This window comes from Strix uralensis, chromosome 4 (genome assembly GCF_047716275.1).
Source record: "Strix uralensis isolate ZFMK-TIS-50842 chromosome 4, bStrUra1, whole genome shotgun sequence".
In the NCBI taxonomy this organism is placed as follows: domain Eukaryota; kingdom Metazoa; phylum Chordata; class Aves; order Strigiformes; family Strigidae; genus Strix; species Strix uralensis.
In genome coordinates this window covers 8,321,981-8,336,980 of record NC_133975.1, presented here as the reverse complement: position 1 = coordinate 8,336,980, position 15,000 = coordinate 8,321,981, and positions in this window count along the sequence as shown.

Below are 15,000 nucleotides of genomic sequence, written 5' to 3'. Positions count from 1 at the left end.
AGGAAGGGGTGGGGAGAGGGGTTTTTAAGATGTGGTAATGCTTATTATTGTCCCACTCTGTCTGTTGTTGTTTTTGTTAGTGTTTGAATTAAAGTGATGGTTTTTTTCTTCCCCTAAAGAGTCTGTCTTTTGTCTCTGACCATAATGGGTGAATCATCCCTCCCTATCTTTATCTCAATTTCCAAGTCTTTTCTTCATTTTCTCCTTCCCAGCACTGCGGGGGGAAGGGGGGAGTGAACGAGCTCTGTGGTGCTCAGTTTCCCTCTTGTCTCAAACTACGACATACCATCATGCCACTCCTCTGGCCAGGGAGAACAGATGCTGTCTCACAGATGGGGAGCTGAGTCACAGGCCACGGGGAGCAACTGTCCCACAGATCATAGAATTGTAGAATCATAGAATGGTTTGGGTTGGAAGAGACATTTAAAGGTCATCTAGTCCAACTCCCCTGCCATGGGCAGGGACACCTTCCACTAGATCAGGTTGCTCAGAGCCCCGTCCAACCTGGCCTTGAATGTTCCCAGGGATGGGGCATCTACCACCTCTCTGGGCAACATGTTCCAGCATTTCACCACCCTCATCATAAAAAATGTCTTCCTTATATCTAGGCTAAATCTACCCTCTTTTTAGTTTACAACCATTACCCCTTGTCCTACTGCAACAGGCCCTGCTAAAACATCTGTCTCCATCTTTCTTATAAGCCTACCTTAAGTACTAGAAGGCCACTATAAAGTCTCCCCGGAGCCTTCTCTTCTCCAGACTGAAGAATCCCAGCTCTCTCAGCCTATCCTCATAGCAGAGGTGTTCCATCTCTCTGATCATCTTCATGGTCTCCTCTGGACCTGCTCCAACAGGTCCATGTCTTTCCTGTGCTGAGGACCCCAGAGCTGAACACAGTACTCCAGTCTCATGAGAGCAGAATATGGGGGGGGAGAATCACCTCCCTTGACTTGATGGTCACACTTCTTTTGATGCAGCGCAGGATATGGTTGGCTTTCTGGGCTGCGAGCACAAATACGTAAGAAAAGAAAGCAAATCCCGACTCCAGTTGCAAGAAGCCACAAGGCTGTCCTTCTCCATACTCTGTGATCGAACCAATCACCTACCAATCATTATCCATTATCAAGCCTGCGGGGAGCACTCAGGGAGCAAGGAATTTGCACAGACATATCCAGTGGGCTTCTGGAGGTAAAAGGATGCCGATCCCCAAAAGTTCAGGCTACTTATGAAGGGTATCCAAGGAGCACATGTTGTAGCTCAAGTTTTAGGAATCACCTTGAATTCTGAACTGAATGCAGCTCAAATTTTAAAAAATCTTCCATGCATGAGTTAGAGAGGAAACAACATAAATGTCATTTAATTTACATGACAAAGTGCTGCCATTATTTCAGTATGACAGAATGCCACTAAGGGCAATTTCTGAAAATTATTTAAACAATGTAATGAGTTAAATGTCAACGTTAGCTAATTATGTTTATGCTAATTGTTAATTAGACCCATAATGGAGACAGTCTTAATTAACAATAGTTATGTGTGTGTATATGTGTGTGCAAAAAAGAGTGTGTGTTGAGAGTGAGAGGCTGCAAAAAAAATGTTGTAAGTAATTTAATTTCCTGTAATCATAAGTATTTCATTTCAGACATTAACGAGAATTTTTCAATATACTTTAGAAAAGATGTGATTAACTTACAATGTATCTGTAAGCAATCCTTTCTATATAACATCTGTTCTGTCACAATAACAGCAGCATCTTTTTTTTTCTTTTTTTTTTTTTAACTGTGAATGTGGAAAGCTGGTTTTCTCTCTGTTGCTACAGATTTCTTCTGTGACAGGGAAAAACATACACTTTGTATATATAGGCAGGGCTATGACGGAGAGGTCAGCATAACTGAATCTCAGGCTAAAGAAGATACTAATTTCCAAGATAGCAGGAAGTGTTTGCTATATTTGTCAGCGGAAAAGTCATTAACGCATTGATGCTCTTATCTGTGTATAGAGTTGACACTTCTATAACAACAAACCTCTTACAATGTGGTCTAATTCTAACAACAATGGTCTAACTTTAAAAAGAAGTAACTTTTTTTTTTTTACTTATCATATAACATGGGAAGAAAACACACTACAACACAGCCTGCATACTCACAGTCCATGGGCTTAGAGCACATGCTGGTGAAGTATTTAAATGCAGGTTTTGGCTTAAAGCAGTTACTTCAGCCTATCCCTAGTCTGCAAAGCAACTTGAAGCACCTTAAAGGCTTTGCTGAGCTGAGACTTTCATCCCCAAGTTCTCACTCCAGTCTCAGCTGGGGAAGATCATGTCAAAGTCTTCAAGAGTTGTGTGTTTAGAGCACTCAGACTAGCCCCAAAATACCTAAAAGAGGTCTTAAAGGAGAAATGCATATAGGGAAACTGGAAATATCCCTTCTGCAGTTTCACAGTCTCACTTGGAAGTGGCTCTACACCTCCACAGAAGCTCTGCCTGACCTTTTGATGGGACTTTCAGAAAGAAATCACTCTGAACTGGAAAAGGGATGACTAAAATAGAGGAGAGGGGCACCTGTTAGCTTGAAAGAGCTTACAGGAGAAAACTGACATGTTAAAGACTCTGTTAGATTTCTGCAGTGACACACATATGCACATATATAGTAGGATGCTTACACAGTGGGGTGCCCCAGAGCAGGTACAGCCAGCCGCTGGCATCAATCATAGAATCATAGACCAGCCCAGGTTGGAAGGAACCTTGAAGGATCATCTGGTCCAAATCCAACATGGAAAAGGGAGTCTAGAGGAAATCCCCAACTGTCCTTTGGGACTGGTGTGAATTACAGGCTTTCTAGTACCTATGAGGAGGTCATCAAAATGATAGAGACAGATGCTTCACAGAGTTCCATGGTGGGAGGACAAGAGAAAATAGGCACAAGCTGAGACAAGACAGACTGGAAACAAGCAGGAGCTTTTTCACAGGGACAGTCAAACAGGGGAAGAGTTGTCCAGGGAGGCTGTACAGACTCCATCCTTGGAGGTTTTCAGAGCAAGACTGGATAAAGCCATGAGCAAACCGGTCTGACCTCAGACACAACTTTGCTTTGAGCAGGAGGTTGGACCTCCTGAGCAGAAGGGACCTCCTCAGGTCCATTCTAATCTGAATTATCCTATGATCCTATAAACCTGCATTTTGGATGCACAGTTCTAGTCCACATACCACAGTGCCTACTACTGTCTCCTAACTTAAAGCTGACTTTTTTTTTTTTTTAAATCTGAGTTTGCTTGAATCTGAATGGAAAGTCACCATTTGGACATACATTGGGCCAAACTCAGCTCTGAGAACCAGAACACAAACCCATCTATCCTAGCAGAGCTGCTCAGGTGCAACTGAGAAGAGGGGCTGCCCTGCAGTGTGTTTCTTAAACGCAATTAAATGTCCACATTGCTGTTAATAATGTCAAGGCTTTGATTTAAGTTACACCACCACTAAATATAGATGCAGCCAGTAGTTCAGTAGCTCATCAAAAACTAACAGTGGGCTATTAATGACATTACAGGTCTTCAGGGATGGGAAAGCTTCTGGGAACAGCACTGGTACCTACAGCTACTCTCACAGTTTACTGCAAGACTGTGTTCTTGACTGGCCTGGTGAAGTCAGCAGTTCTTGGCTGCTGTAACACTCCACAAAAGAAGAGTTAAATCCCTTTCTTAACTCTTTTGTAGCTTCTGTGGGGGCAAGTCTCACACAGCCATGAAGCATGAGGTAAAGAGTCCCTGGAACAAATACAGGACTCAAAGTGTCTGTGAAGCTGAGGAGAGCTTGTAAAGCCAAGGTCTTCTACACAGATGATCTATCACTACAGCCATGGCTCTCTGTGCCCCTCTTCAGCTTCCCTACATCCAGCCCTCATGGAATTTGGCCTTGAGGAATTCAAGAAGATATATTTACAAATGAGCATGACATTAAATTGCACCAAAAAAAAAAATCCTATTCAACATGTCTAATTGTCTGCTTTGATGCCTTTACTCTGTGAATGAGAACAGGAGCAGACCCCATACTTTTAATAGGCTTGATTAGTAACTGAAAAAATTACTGCTGTATTAGAAATAGTTCTGCACTTCAGTTCTGCCATACTTATGTATAATTAGTGTAAATGCAAATGATTAAACATAGAAGCCTGCAAAATTACCTTTGTAGTTAGTTGTATATAACAAAAAAGCAGCTTTCAGTCTCTGAGACATCAGTTTATAATTACATTCATAAAAATAAATTACAAACATCAATTAATTCTACAATGGTTACATAAAAGAAACCAGACTTCCCTTTCACAAACTTTTTCTACTTTTTAGCCTTTAGTCAAACAGTGGAAATCATAAGCTTGTACACAAGCTTGTCTAACAGCAAATTCTCAGCCTGACCCATTGCAAGGAAGTCAATGAGAAAATTCTCTATTTCTGTGTGAGATCAAGGCTGGAAGGTGGGAAGTGAAGGTGATGACTGTGTATTATTAACTGATTAACACACATTGGGATTCCCACCTTCTGCATGGCATTTCTTCATGGCGTTTTCAACTACATGATACAACAAAAGGAGGCTCACATGCTACTGAAATGGATGTGCTGCTGGGTAACTGGGGGGTTGAGTTGAACTGCTTCTTCACTCACTGACCTGCTCTGCAATTAAAGCTGTTACAGAATAAAGTGTGGGAGATCAACATTTGTCTTCATTCAGATTGGGGACAAAGCTTGAAGAGCTACAATTCTCACTGAGGAAAAAAAACCCCAAACTGTGAGAAAAACAAGTGCTTTCGCTCAAATTAAATGTTTCATTTTAGTTCCCCCATTTTTATTTTATATAAGACAATATCAACTTTTCAAAATGAAAAGTCATTTTAAAAGTAAACTTATAAATTTAAAAGTTCTATACAGGGATGGTACGTTTCACCATTGCCAAGACATGAGTATCAGGAGATAACTCATGTTGATACTGTTCTGAAAAGCAGTTCAGTGGCAGTCAGTAGCCTCCCTCAACAGAAGAATGGATGTTTCCCTTACCTGCACTATATTTGCCTTTCAACACATCCATTAGCCTATGGATCAGTCTACTCCCAGCTGAAAATCATGATACTCAGCTGTTTTTTTAAGCTTCACTTATAGGACCTTCTGCAGTTCCTGAGCAGGAAAAAGTCTTTAAGACTATATCTAAAGGCATCTAATTAATTTGTGGATGGCCAACTCCCTTTGAGACCCAGGTGCTTAAATATAGTTAAGAATTGGGACCTTGATGGCTTCACTGTAGAAATTTTGCCTGTGTTAGGACTGAATCCCATGCTGTCTGTTCAGATACTCAACCAATTTATTCTAGTAAAGTTCCATTATGGTGCATATAGCTATTCTGATTTCTGACCCTTTGGGATCTGGCCCTTAACTTTGTAGAGGACTTGAGATCCTCAGGTAAGAGATGCTATTTCAATTTAAATTCTTGTTCTTTAAAATATGTCACAACTACACAGACTGTAGATTATAAACTAAACCTAATTGTAAACAACAAGGAAATAAGGACTCTTCCCAGTCTCTCTGTGTCTGCCCTGTGACACCTAGATGCAGGCATGCAAAAGGACATGCTACATGCCCAGTTTGTCCTCTTTCTGCAGTGGCTGTGCTGGGGAACAGGTAACCAGGATGGACGTGCTCTGCCCCATGGATTTCATCAAAAGCCATTGAGCAAATGCAGTGTGCCTACTCCAATCCTGCCAAGATGCTATTACAGACTCCAGGACCACGTCCCCATGTTGCTACAGAGCAAGGGAGAAGAAACAGAGTTATCACTACGGGAGACCAGACTGAAAAGTTAAAAGTGGGCTTGTAAGCAAGTGTAAGCAAGCTGAGTGTCTAACTCTCACAGCAGAGGAGATACCGAATCTGGCCTTGAAGCTGGATCTCAGGGCTAGCAGTCATCCACACCGCTCCCTACCAAGGGCAAAATTTGCCTGTACCACACAGCCCACATTCACAAACCAAGCAGCTCCCATTTGAGCCAAAGAATTATGACAGCACATGAACAAATTAAGCAAAAAGTCCAAAACAGGGAAAAAAATAGTATGATAATACATTACTGCTATGCAGCCATTCTTAGCTTTGGCCAGGAAAGCTATGACTTGCTGCTCTCTCATGGGGTCTGACACAGTTTTTTATTGCTAGGCAGCTTTACTGCTCCTGGCAGGGGAACACCTTGCTTGGGAAGGCCAGTGAGCCCAGTGGACTTTGTGTTTGGAGCTGAGAATGCACTGGTCCAGATGGCTCTCTATTAACCAGCCCCTTGCCTTGCCTTGGACACAGGCAGAGGTTTTGAAGAAGCCCACCATACGCCGAGTGCAAAGGAGCTGCATGTCAGGCAGTAGTGTAATACATGGAGCCTTGCACACTCTGTACCTGTGGGATCACTCCAAGGGGTGAGGAAATTCAGATTTCATGATGACACATCCTGGAAGTCAGGGTAGGGACTGAGCATCCTTCCATCCCCTCTGTGAAGCACCCTTCAAGCACAGGCCCAGGCATTATGGACAGCCCAGGAAATTGGCTTCAAGGACAGGAGAAATGCATCTGAAGTGCCCACATTGACCCAAGAAAAGGACATGTCCAGAACTCAAGTGCCTGTGATGGAACCCAAGTCCCTGTCATGTGTATCCTGGTCTGCATAAAAGGGTATGACCAGCAGGACAAGGGAGGGGATTCTCCCCCTCTACTCCACTCTCATGAGACCCCACCTGCAGTGCTGTGTCCAGCTCTGGGGGCACCAACACAAGAAGGACATGGACCTGCTCAAGTGGGGCCAGAGGAGGTCACGAAGATGATCAGGGGGCTGGAGCACCTCCCCTGTGAGGACAGGCTGAGAGAGTTGGGGTTGTTCAACCTGGAGAAGAGAAGGCTCCAGGAAACCTTCTAGCAGCCTTCCAGTACTTAAAGGGGCTACAGGAAAAGTGGGAAGGGACTTTTTACAAGGGCAGGTAGCAATAGGACAAGGAGTAATGGCTTTAAACTGAAGGAGAGTACATTTTGATTAGATATAAGGAAAAAATTCTTCACTGTGAGGGTGGTGAGACACTGGAACAGGTTGCCCAGAGAGACTGTGGCTGCCCCCTCCCTGGCAGTGTTCAAGGCCAGGTTGGACGGGGCTTTGAGCAACCCGGTCTAGTGGAAGGTGTCCCTGCCCATGGCAGGGGGGTTGGAACTAGATGATCTTTAAGGTCCCTTCCAACCCAAACCATTCTATGATTCTGTAATTCCATGATGTGCTACTCAGGCCTGACCCACTGGCCACAGTCTATTCAAATTATGGAAAGGCAGATCCTGGGCCCAGGCTATGGCACTAAATAAATTCAGAATTCTCCCTTTCCAACCCAAGGCCATGCCTGAGCATCAATTTGTGTGCAACTATGTGGTAGTAGGTGATGCTGAACAACCGAGGCACATCGGTATTTACCTAAGAGTGCAATTGTATCTGCTGTGGGTACTGTTGGAGAAGTTCAACATGCACCACTCCGGGTCAGGGCTGACTGTAGAGCATGTGGACATCACATCGCTCCCAAAAGAAAATAGTGGCCTTTTCTATTCTGACATAAAGATTTAGCCACAATGCAAGGTACCTGGGACAGATAGGAGAAATTGGTCTTAATTAGCTAAACATACTATATGTGCTATTGCCCCACACTGATGTGGTTAAGGGAACATATGTCCAAAGGAACAATTTTGTTGTCGCTTTCTTTGTATGTTAGTTTCTAAACAAGTGGGGTATTGTTTTATTAAGGCAGCGAATTCCCTGATTGATAGCCGCATTCGCAGGATGACCTTGTCATTGTTTCCTCAAGTACTTGTAATTGTTACAGTGGAGAACATTGGGCTTTAATTATCTGTGCTAAAAACTCATACACTCTGGTTACACTCTGCTGATTGTATTGGATACACTACGATATTTATTTGCTGAAGAGGGAAAAATGGCAACAGCAAGTCAGTCTAAGGACTCTCACAAGAGAAAGTAATGGTGGATATTACAGGTTCCTAAAATACTGTAATAGCATATAGTAATTCAAGCAAGCCTGGTAATCAGTTGACACTCAGGTTCAGTACAGATTACCTGCTATTATATCAGGCGGTCTCTCAATCTTAAGAAAATATCTGTTAAGGTATAAACATTTAAACGAAAGAGGAATAAAATACCATGGACTGGCAAACGGTACATCCTGCACAAACATTATGACTTCTTCCCCTTATTTGAATATAATGTATTCATTTCACACACCCAGCCAGTGGTTAGCATTACAAGGCTTCAATTGCCATGCATGCTCATTATAAATAATTTAATTCAGATAGCCTTTCTACAAAGTTCAGTCCTCGTGAGGGTTTCCTATCAGCAGCCTGAGCCCAAACTTCTGAACCAGAGTCTGTCAGAAACTACAGTGGAGGCAAGGCAAAGACCAGGGCTAGGAATCAGGGTTCAAAGACAGCAAAAAACTCACAAACATATGTGAAGAACACTGTATTGTCACAGAAAGACTTTGAAGAAAATAAAGTGTATACATTTATGCATATATGTATATATTTGTATGTGTGCATGAATCAGAGAGATCTATGCCATGCCAGATCCTCATTATTATAACCACACTTAAGCCTTAGGGTTTCTGTTGTCAACTTAGTACAGAAAATGACCACATAGTACACAGAAACAATAATGTTATATAAAATATGTCATGAAAGTAGAGCTATGAAGTATTTCCCCCACATGGTTATAAGAACAGATCACTTGGAATGCAAATAGCTTGTACATTCAAGAGCCCCTGAATGCAAAATGCCCAATTACTTTGACAGTATATACATTTTCCCCATGCTGTATTGCTTCAGATACAGTCATCGGAGGCATGAGTAAATAAGAAGAGGATACCAACAGGCCGTTTTCTGGGAAAGGCCCTCATCTATGGCATCCTCTTTCCCACCTTGGACTAAAACACCTTGGTTTGTTTATCCTCAAGAAATGGCATGAGACCCATCTACTTTCCCTGGCTTTGAAAGAAGGAGAAAAGTGGCAAAGATTACTTCTCTGAAGGACAACCAGATAGTTGTACATGTATAAGATGCAGTTAGTAAGTAAAGTTGAAGGAAAATTGTCAGATGCCAAAAACCCATTTAGTCTAATGAAGACAAACAAACCCTGATCCACTGGTTGAAACCGAGGCCAAAAAAAATTCGGGTTAAAAATAAGGTTGACTTTCTCTCCTCATCTTCCAATGAAGGGTTGGCAACCCTTGGAAGGAACTTCTACTTCAAGGCAGAACTCAGATGCCACCCTCAGAGACGGGCTTTAATCAAGCCTTAAAATCTGTCAGTATTTAGGGACCATATTTCACAGAAAGTGACATGCAGGAGACTAAAAAGAAGGTGATCTAATAACTCTGTCTTGCTTGCATGACTTTGAATTAATAAAGAGGATGCACTTCTAAAGAGTAGTGGGCTGTGGCTGAGAGCTGGTGAGTATCTTTTAGAAAATCTGTATTTGTAACACCAGAATACAGGTTTTTTTCCATAAATCCAAAGCAATACAATCCATAAACCCAAAGAAATATAATAGGCAGAACCAACTGAGAAACCCAGAGTTGGTCATTATTATAATTGTTATTACTGAACTCGTGGTGGAGGGAAATATGGAAATATTTCCACACAGAGATACAGAATATGGAAAGATACAGAGCATGTCAAAAAATACATTCGCTCACATTCAAACTCTGAAGAAGCTACAGTAAAATGTATCTCATGAAGGCAGGTGTATCTATAAACAGATAAAACCCACAGGTGCATGTTCCCTCCCTGATGCCTCATTATAGATGTAGTTGCTATCATAATAGTACTGATGCTCTTGCTTGCCATTCTACTATAACTTAGAAGTCCAGTTTTACTGTATTCTGCTGCTTTTTCTCACAGTCAGTAGTGTTTTGCTCTGTAAGCAGCCCAACGGATTTCACAGAGAGAAAGAAGGGTGGTCTCATCTGCTATCATTTAAAATGCAGAGGGATATTAATTTAACGGCAAGTACTGCAGAGATGTTGTATGTGAGCAGAAAACATGCACCACACTTTGGAGGAATCTAACTCCTGTTCAAATTTCATTATAGAGTTAATTTGTCTCCTAATTCCTGCATGTCTTCCACCACTAGAAGGCCTTTTTCCAGGTTTGTCTCCCAAATACATGGCTTACATAAAAGCTTATCATTGTTTATAGTGTAAACAATGTGTTTATTAGAAACAAAATATTTTGCAAGTCTATTTTAAAGCTGCTTCAGTCCTTAATTAATCCAGTTAAACTTGCATATATCTACTAGGAATGACTTATGAGCCATCATTTCAGCATTGTAGTATAGAGAGAAATGTTTGACATACAAAAACACTGATGCAAAGTGACTTCATAGTTAATTCATTTCAGTTCACAAAACACACATTCAATAGTGAGAAGTGATTTGGGAATAATTTCATTTGTTATTAAGTTTAACATAACGTGGCAGTATTAAATAAAGCGCATATATTCAAGCCAATTCTTTTCATTTTAATTCTTTCAATTAAACTGAGAATGTATTACAGTGTGAACTGAGCAAAGCCATGAGATACTTGTGCCAAATTCTGACCTAGAGCCTACAGAAAGATGCCATTTTCATTTTGCACACCTACCTATACCAGCCTGCCACCTCCAACTCCGGAAAGGCAAGAATAGCTGAAAGTTATTTAAAATGAAAAAGGGGCATAGTCATTGCTAGTGTACACACTTTGGAGTGATCTGTATTTTTCTACTAATGTGACAGACACTTAAATGAAAGAAGTGAATTCACAGCTACAATAAAACAGTGGCCAAGTCTCCCTTACCCTTATTTTATTTCTAGCAACAGTAATAAAATGGCTGTTTATTGAGCTTTTTTTCACTCTCTCTTTTCTCTCTGTTCCACAAGCAAAAATGTTATTTTTTGAGGAAGTAAAATAACTTATTTTATTAAATTCTTTTTCCTGTGGTTTCCCAGTAAATGATAGCAAGATTTTATATATTAACTGGTGTGATGACAACATTTTCTGCTTTGAGAAATGCTTGGATTCATCTAAAGGGCTAAGGTTTTACTCAAGCATTAAGGAACAAACAGCTAAGGATGGAAAGTAAACACCATAATCACTGAACATGTGGTAATGATGATGAGACTATGCTAGTTAGTTTAAAATACCTATGAAATCCGAAACACTAACAAAATAAATATAGTGTGTGCCTATGCATGGGATATGGGTTTGCTGTTGTTTCTCCATCCTTGTGAAGCCACACAAACAGTTTCAAATGAAAGACCAGTACATGTGCACACAAAGTATATTTGTGTACTTATAATTCTCGGGGGGCTGCCTGAACTTGTGTGTCACTGAGCACCCACCACTCCCCCTGAAGTCAGTGGTGGAGACAGATGCTCAGCACTTTGCCTTGGGAGTCATCCCAGAGCAGCCAGTGCTCGTCAGAGCTCCCAGCCCCTGCGAACACACAGTGGCAGCCCCTCGGTCCAGCTGATGGAGTCATTCAAGGACAAGTGGAGAGGCATGTCATTAGAGGAGTCAGAGCTCTGACATTTGCAGAGTCATCCCAGCAGATACATCCTGGTCCCTTAGACCTCTGTGCACGTTCCTCGGTTGGAGCACACGGCCTTGTTGAGCCCAGCAACACTGGAACAAACGTTGCTCCTCTGCTTCTCTCACTCACATGCAAATTCCCATTAACCCGACTGGGTTCTTACATGAATTGGCCATGTAGCATTTGACCCATTTCCACAACAACCCTCTTCATTTAATCCTTCTGCAGAAAGTGTCACCTCAGATATTTGTTTCAGTAAAGTTATTGATTTCATACCTTCACCACTTTTGCTACACTATTTTAGGTCAGTAGGTCACGTGGCCCTGCCTCATCCAATAGCTGTCTGGTCGATACCTTGAAAAACTTCAGTATTGACTGCTGGAAGAATGATCATGCAAAGAAATGGACCTGACACCAGTCAAACGAATTGTGTCTGGCAACCCAAGGGGGTACAAAGTGAACCTATACTGGTAACTGGGTCAGTCTAATAAAGATACATGTGTCATCAGCTTTAAAGCAATTGACTCTCTTAAAAATGAAATAAAGATGTGACTGAAACTGTCTTTGGGACTGAGCCAGTGTACACTAATGCCAAGATTCCCCTCAGTTTCAATGAGGCTTAGAATCAGGGTGTAGGACTCAATTGGTGGATGAATAAGAGGCACATGTATCTGATACGAACCCATCATCTCGGTTTTGCAGTTTGGAAATAAAAGCAGGTTTAAGGCAAAAAGAAAATGTCAGAACCACCAATTTCAGCAAGGCTTCTGCCCTTCACTCAGTCTCCCAAAACACTTGGGAAATGGTTATGTGCATTTCTATGTTTAAACAACTGTAACCAGTAAGCTAGACTGGTTTCTCTGCCTGAAAAGGCAGAAGGGATAGTACTTGTCATCACCCACATGATTTTTCTGTGTGCCTTAGATCCTAAGGCACCCAAGACAGGTGCAATGAAATGCCCCACGGAAACATTTTCTTCTATGCAATAATTAAGGTGCCAGTCTAGACAGCTAACGTAGAGTAGACAATTAACATTTAGACAGCAGAATTAAAATATGAACCTTGTTATTTGGGGAATCTTTCCCACCCTCATCTATGTTTCACAACCATTCTGATACATTTTTCAAGCAAAGTTTATTATAACATCTAGAATCTGGCAGCTGGGAGTTTTGTTCCCATTCCTGGTTCAACTCCAGGTGCAGATTGTTATTGTTGCCTGTGTCTGCAGCTGTTTCAATCGCCAGAAAATGGGAGTCACAGCATTTATGAGAAAGAACCATTGTTACAGACAAACATATATATCTATTTATGACTTTTTCTCCTTCAATTTATGATATGCTTATCAAAGCAACATTATATATAAGCTGTTCTTAAATTCCCATCATCCAGTGATAAAAACACATGAGTAAACGCTGCTTTCCATGAACAGATGTTAAGCTTGAGCAAGGGCTCCAGCTTTGACACACAGCTCTGCTTGGTAGAGAATGATATCGTTTATAGAATGATATTATTTTCAGAGGAAAGTCCAGTACACTGCAGTTATAAATAGCTGAGGGTGTAATTTTGTTTGTTATTTCTGTAACTGCAATTACTATACTGGCTGACACTTGTTTTCAATGTTCTGGATATTGATAATTCGCTACAAAGGACAATAAATATTATCCTTTTAACTACTCTTTTTTTATATGGAGGGACAAGACAAGATTCTTTGCTGCTTTGGAGTTCAAGCTCAGTTACTTTTATGTCTTATCTGCAAATCTTTCCCCTAGTTTTCCCTAATCTTCACGAACTGATGTCCCACTGACATCAAAAGTGTGCCCTTCCAAGTGTCACAGTATTATCAGCCACTGACTTACCACACTTTATGATGTTTTCCTTTACACTTAAGATTCCTGGCTGATGAAGTTCACGAGCCTTTTGTCCTGTTGTATTGGCCATGGAGTTATAACATTTCAGGTGCCCCACAGATTTCCCTGCAAATGCACATCAGCCTACCTTGCTTGGATCTTTTGCAGCAGCCAATCAATCTGCTTGATGAATATTCCAGTTGTTAATTTAAATAATTCTGAAATTATAAATCAGTCTGATTCAGAGACCAAGGTGCCTGGCTGAGAGATCAGGTCCAAATTTTCACCTTGAATATATAACTAAAATGGGAGTCCTAACTTGGATTTGACTTTCAAATGACTAAATTAAGAAACATTTCTCTCTAGCACTGAGGCATACAGCATTTCTGTTGCTCCTCGCTTGATGCAGTTTTTTGCATCTTTTCTAAGTGCACAGAAAATGGTTGCAAAATGCTCTAGTATACCCACTTTGTTTGGCTATAAATAGGAGGACATGCTTTCAATCTGCATTTAGGCAGCCTAAAAAATTACCTTCCCTCCTCCCCAGTCTGGAACTGAATAGTGAATTACCACATCTCAGCTGAGACCACAGTATTAAGGAGAGGAGTAACTGCATGCCAGGCATGCCTTAAAACACTCCAACTTTGAAACAACTCCAACAAAAGCACGTTGGGCAGTGCCTTCAATACGCTTACCTGAATATTCAAGGAAGTTTCTCAGTACTGACAAGACTGGGATTTCAGGTATCAGCGAGGTCTTGCAATAAAGCATCAGGCAATTTCACATTAGATCCCCTCCTGGTGTAAATCAACTGGTGGAGCTAGACTAATTTACACCAGTTTGTAGAGCTGCCCCTTTGACTTAACTCTCTAGATTAGATCCAAAAGGATAATCTTTTTATTCTCAGTGTGTCTCATATCTCTATCACCTTCATTTCTAAATGCTTAAATAATAAAACCACAACAGAGGAGTATTTCTCACCCATCTGAGATTGCCTTTGACAAGAGCAATTCACAAGGCGCAACCTGTGTGCCTCCTCTGTGCCCTCCAAATCAAATTCATCACACGTAGTGTTGCAGGGACTTCAGTGAAGTTCTGCAGCCGAGGGCAGAAGTCTGGGATGTAGCAGAAGTTGGTCAGGTTCAAAAAACTGGGACGTGACTATGGAAACACCTTAGCACCATTTTCTGTAGCGCAGAGTATTGGCAACACAAGCAGCCCAGAACAGCCTGTCAATATGGGCAAATTAGGGATGTGGCAGTCTCCATTGAATTCACCGGGTTTATTCTACCAAACAATTAAGCTAATAGGGCTGGTGTTTTGACTTCTTGCTTTGCTCCTGAACTGAAAAACTCAGAGGCACCATTTCACCTCCCTCCAGCTGCCCCCCACACACTCATGCTTCCCTAGCTCTGTCAGCATCTGAAAATCACACAACCATCAACAAGAGTTGGAGCTGTGTTCACTAACCCATCACAGCTGCCAAATCCTGGCAGTATTGTTAACCTCTTGGGTAAATATGAAGAGT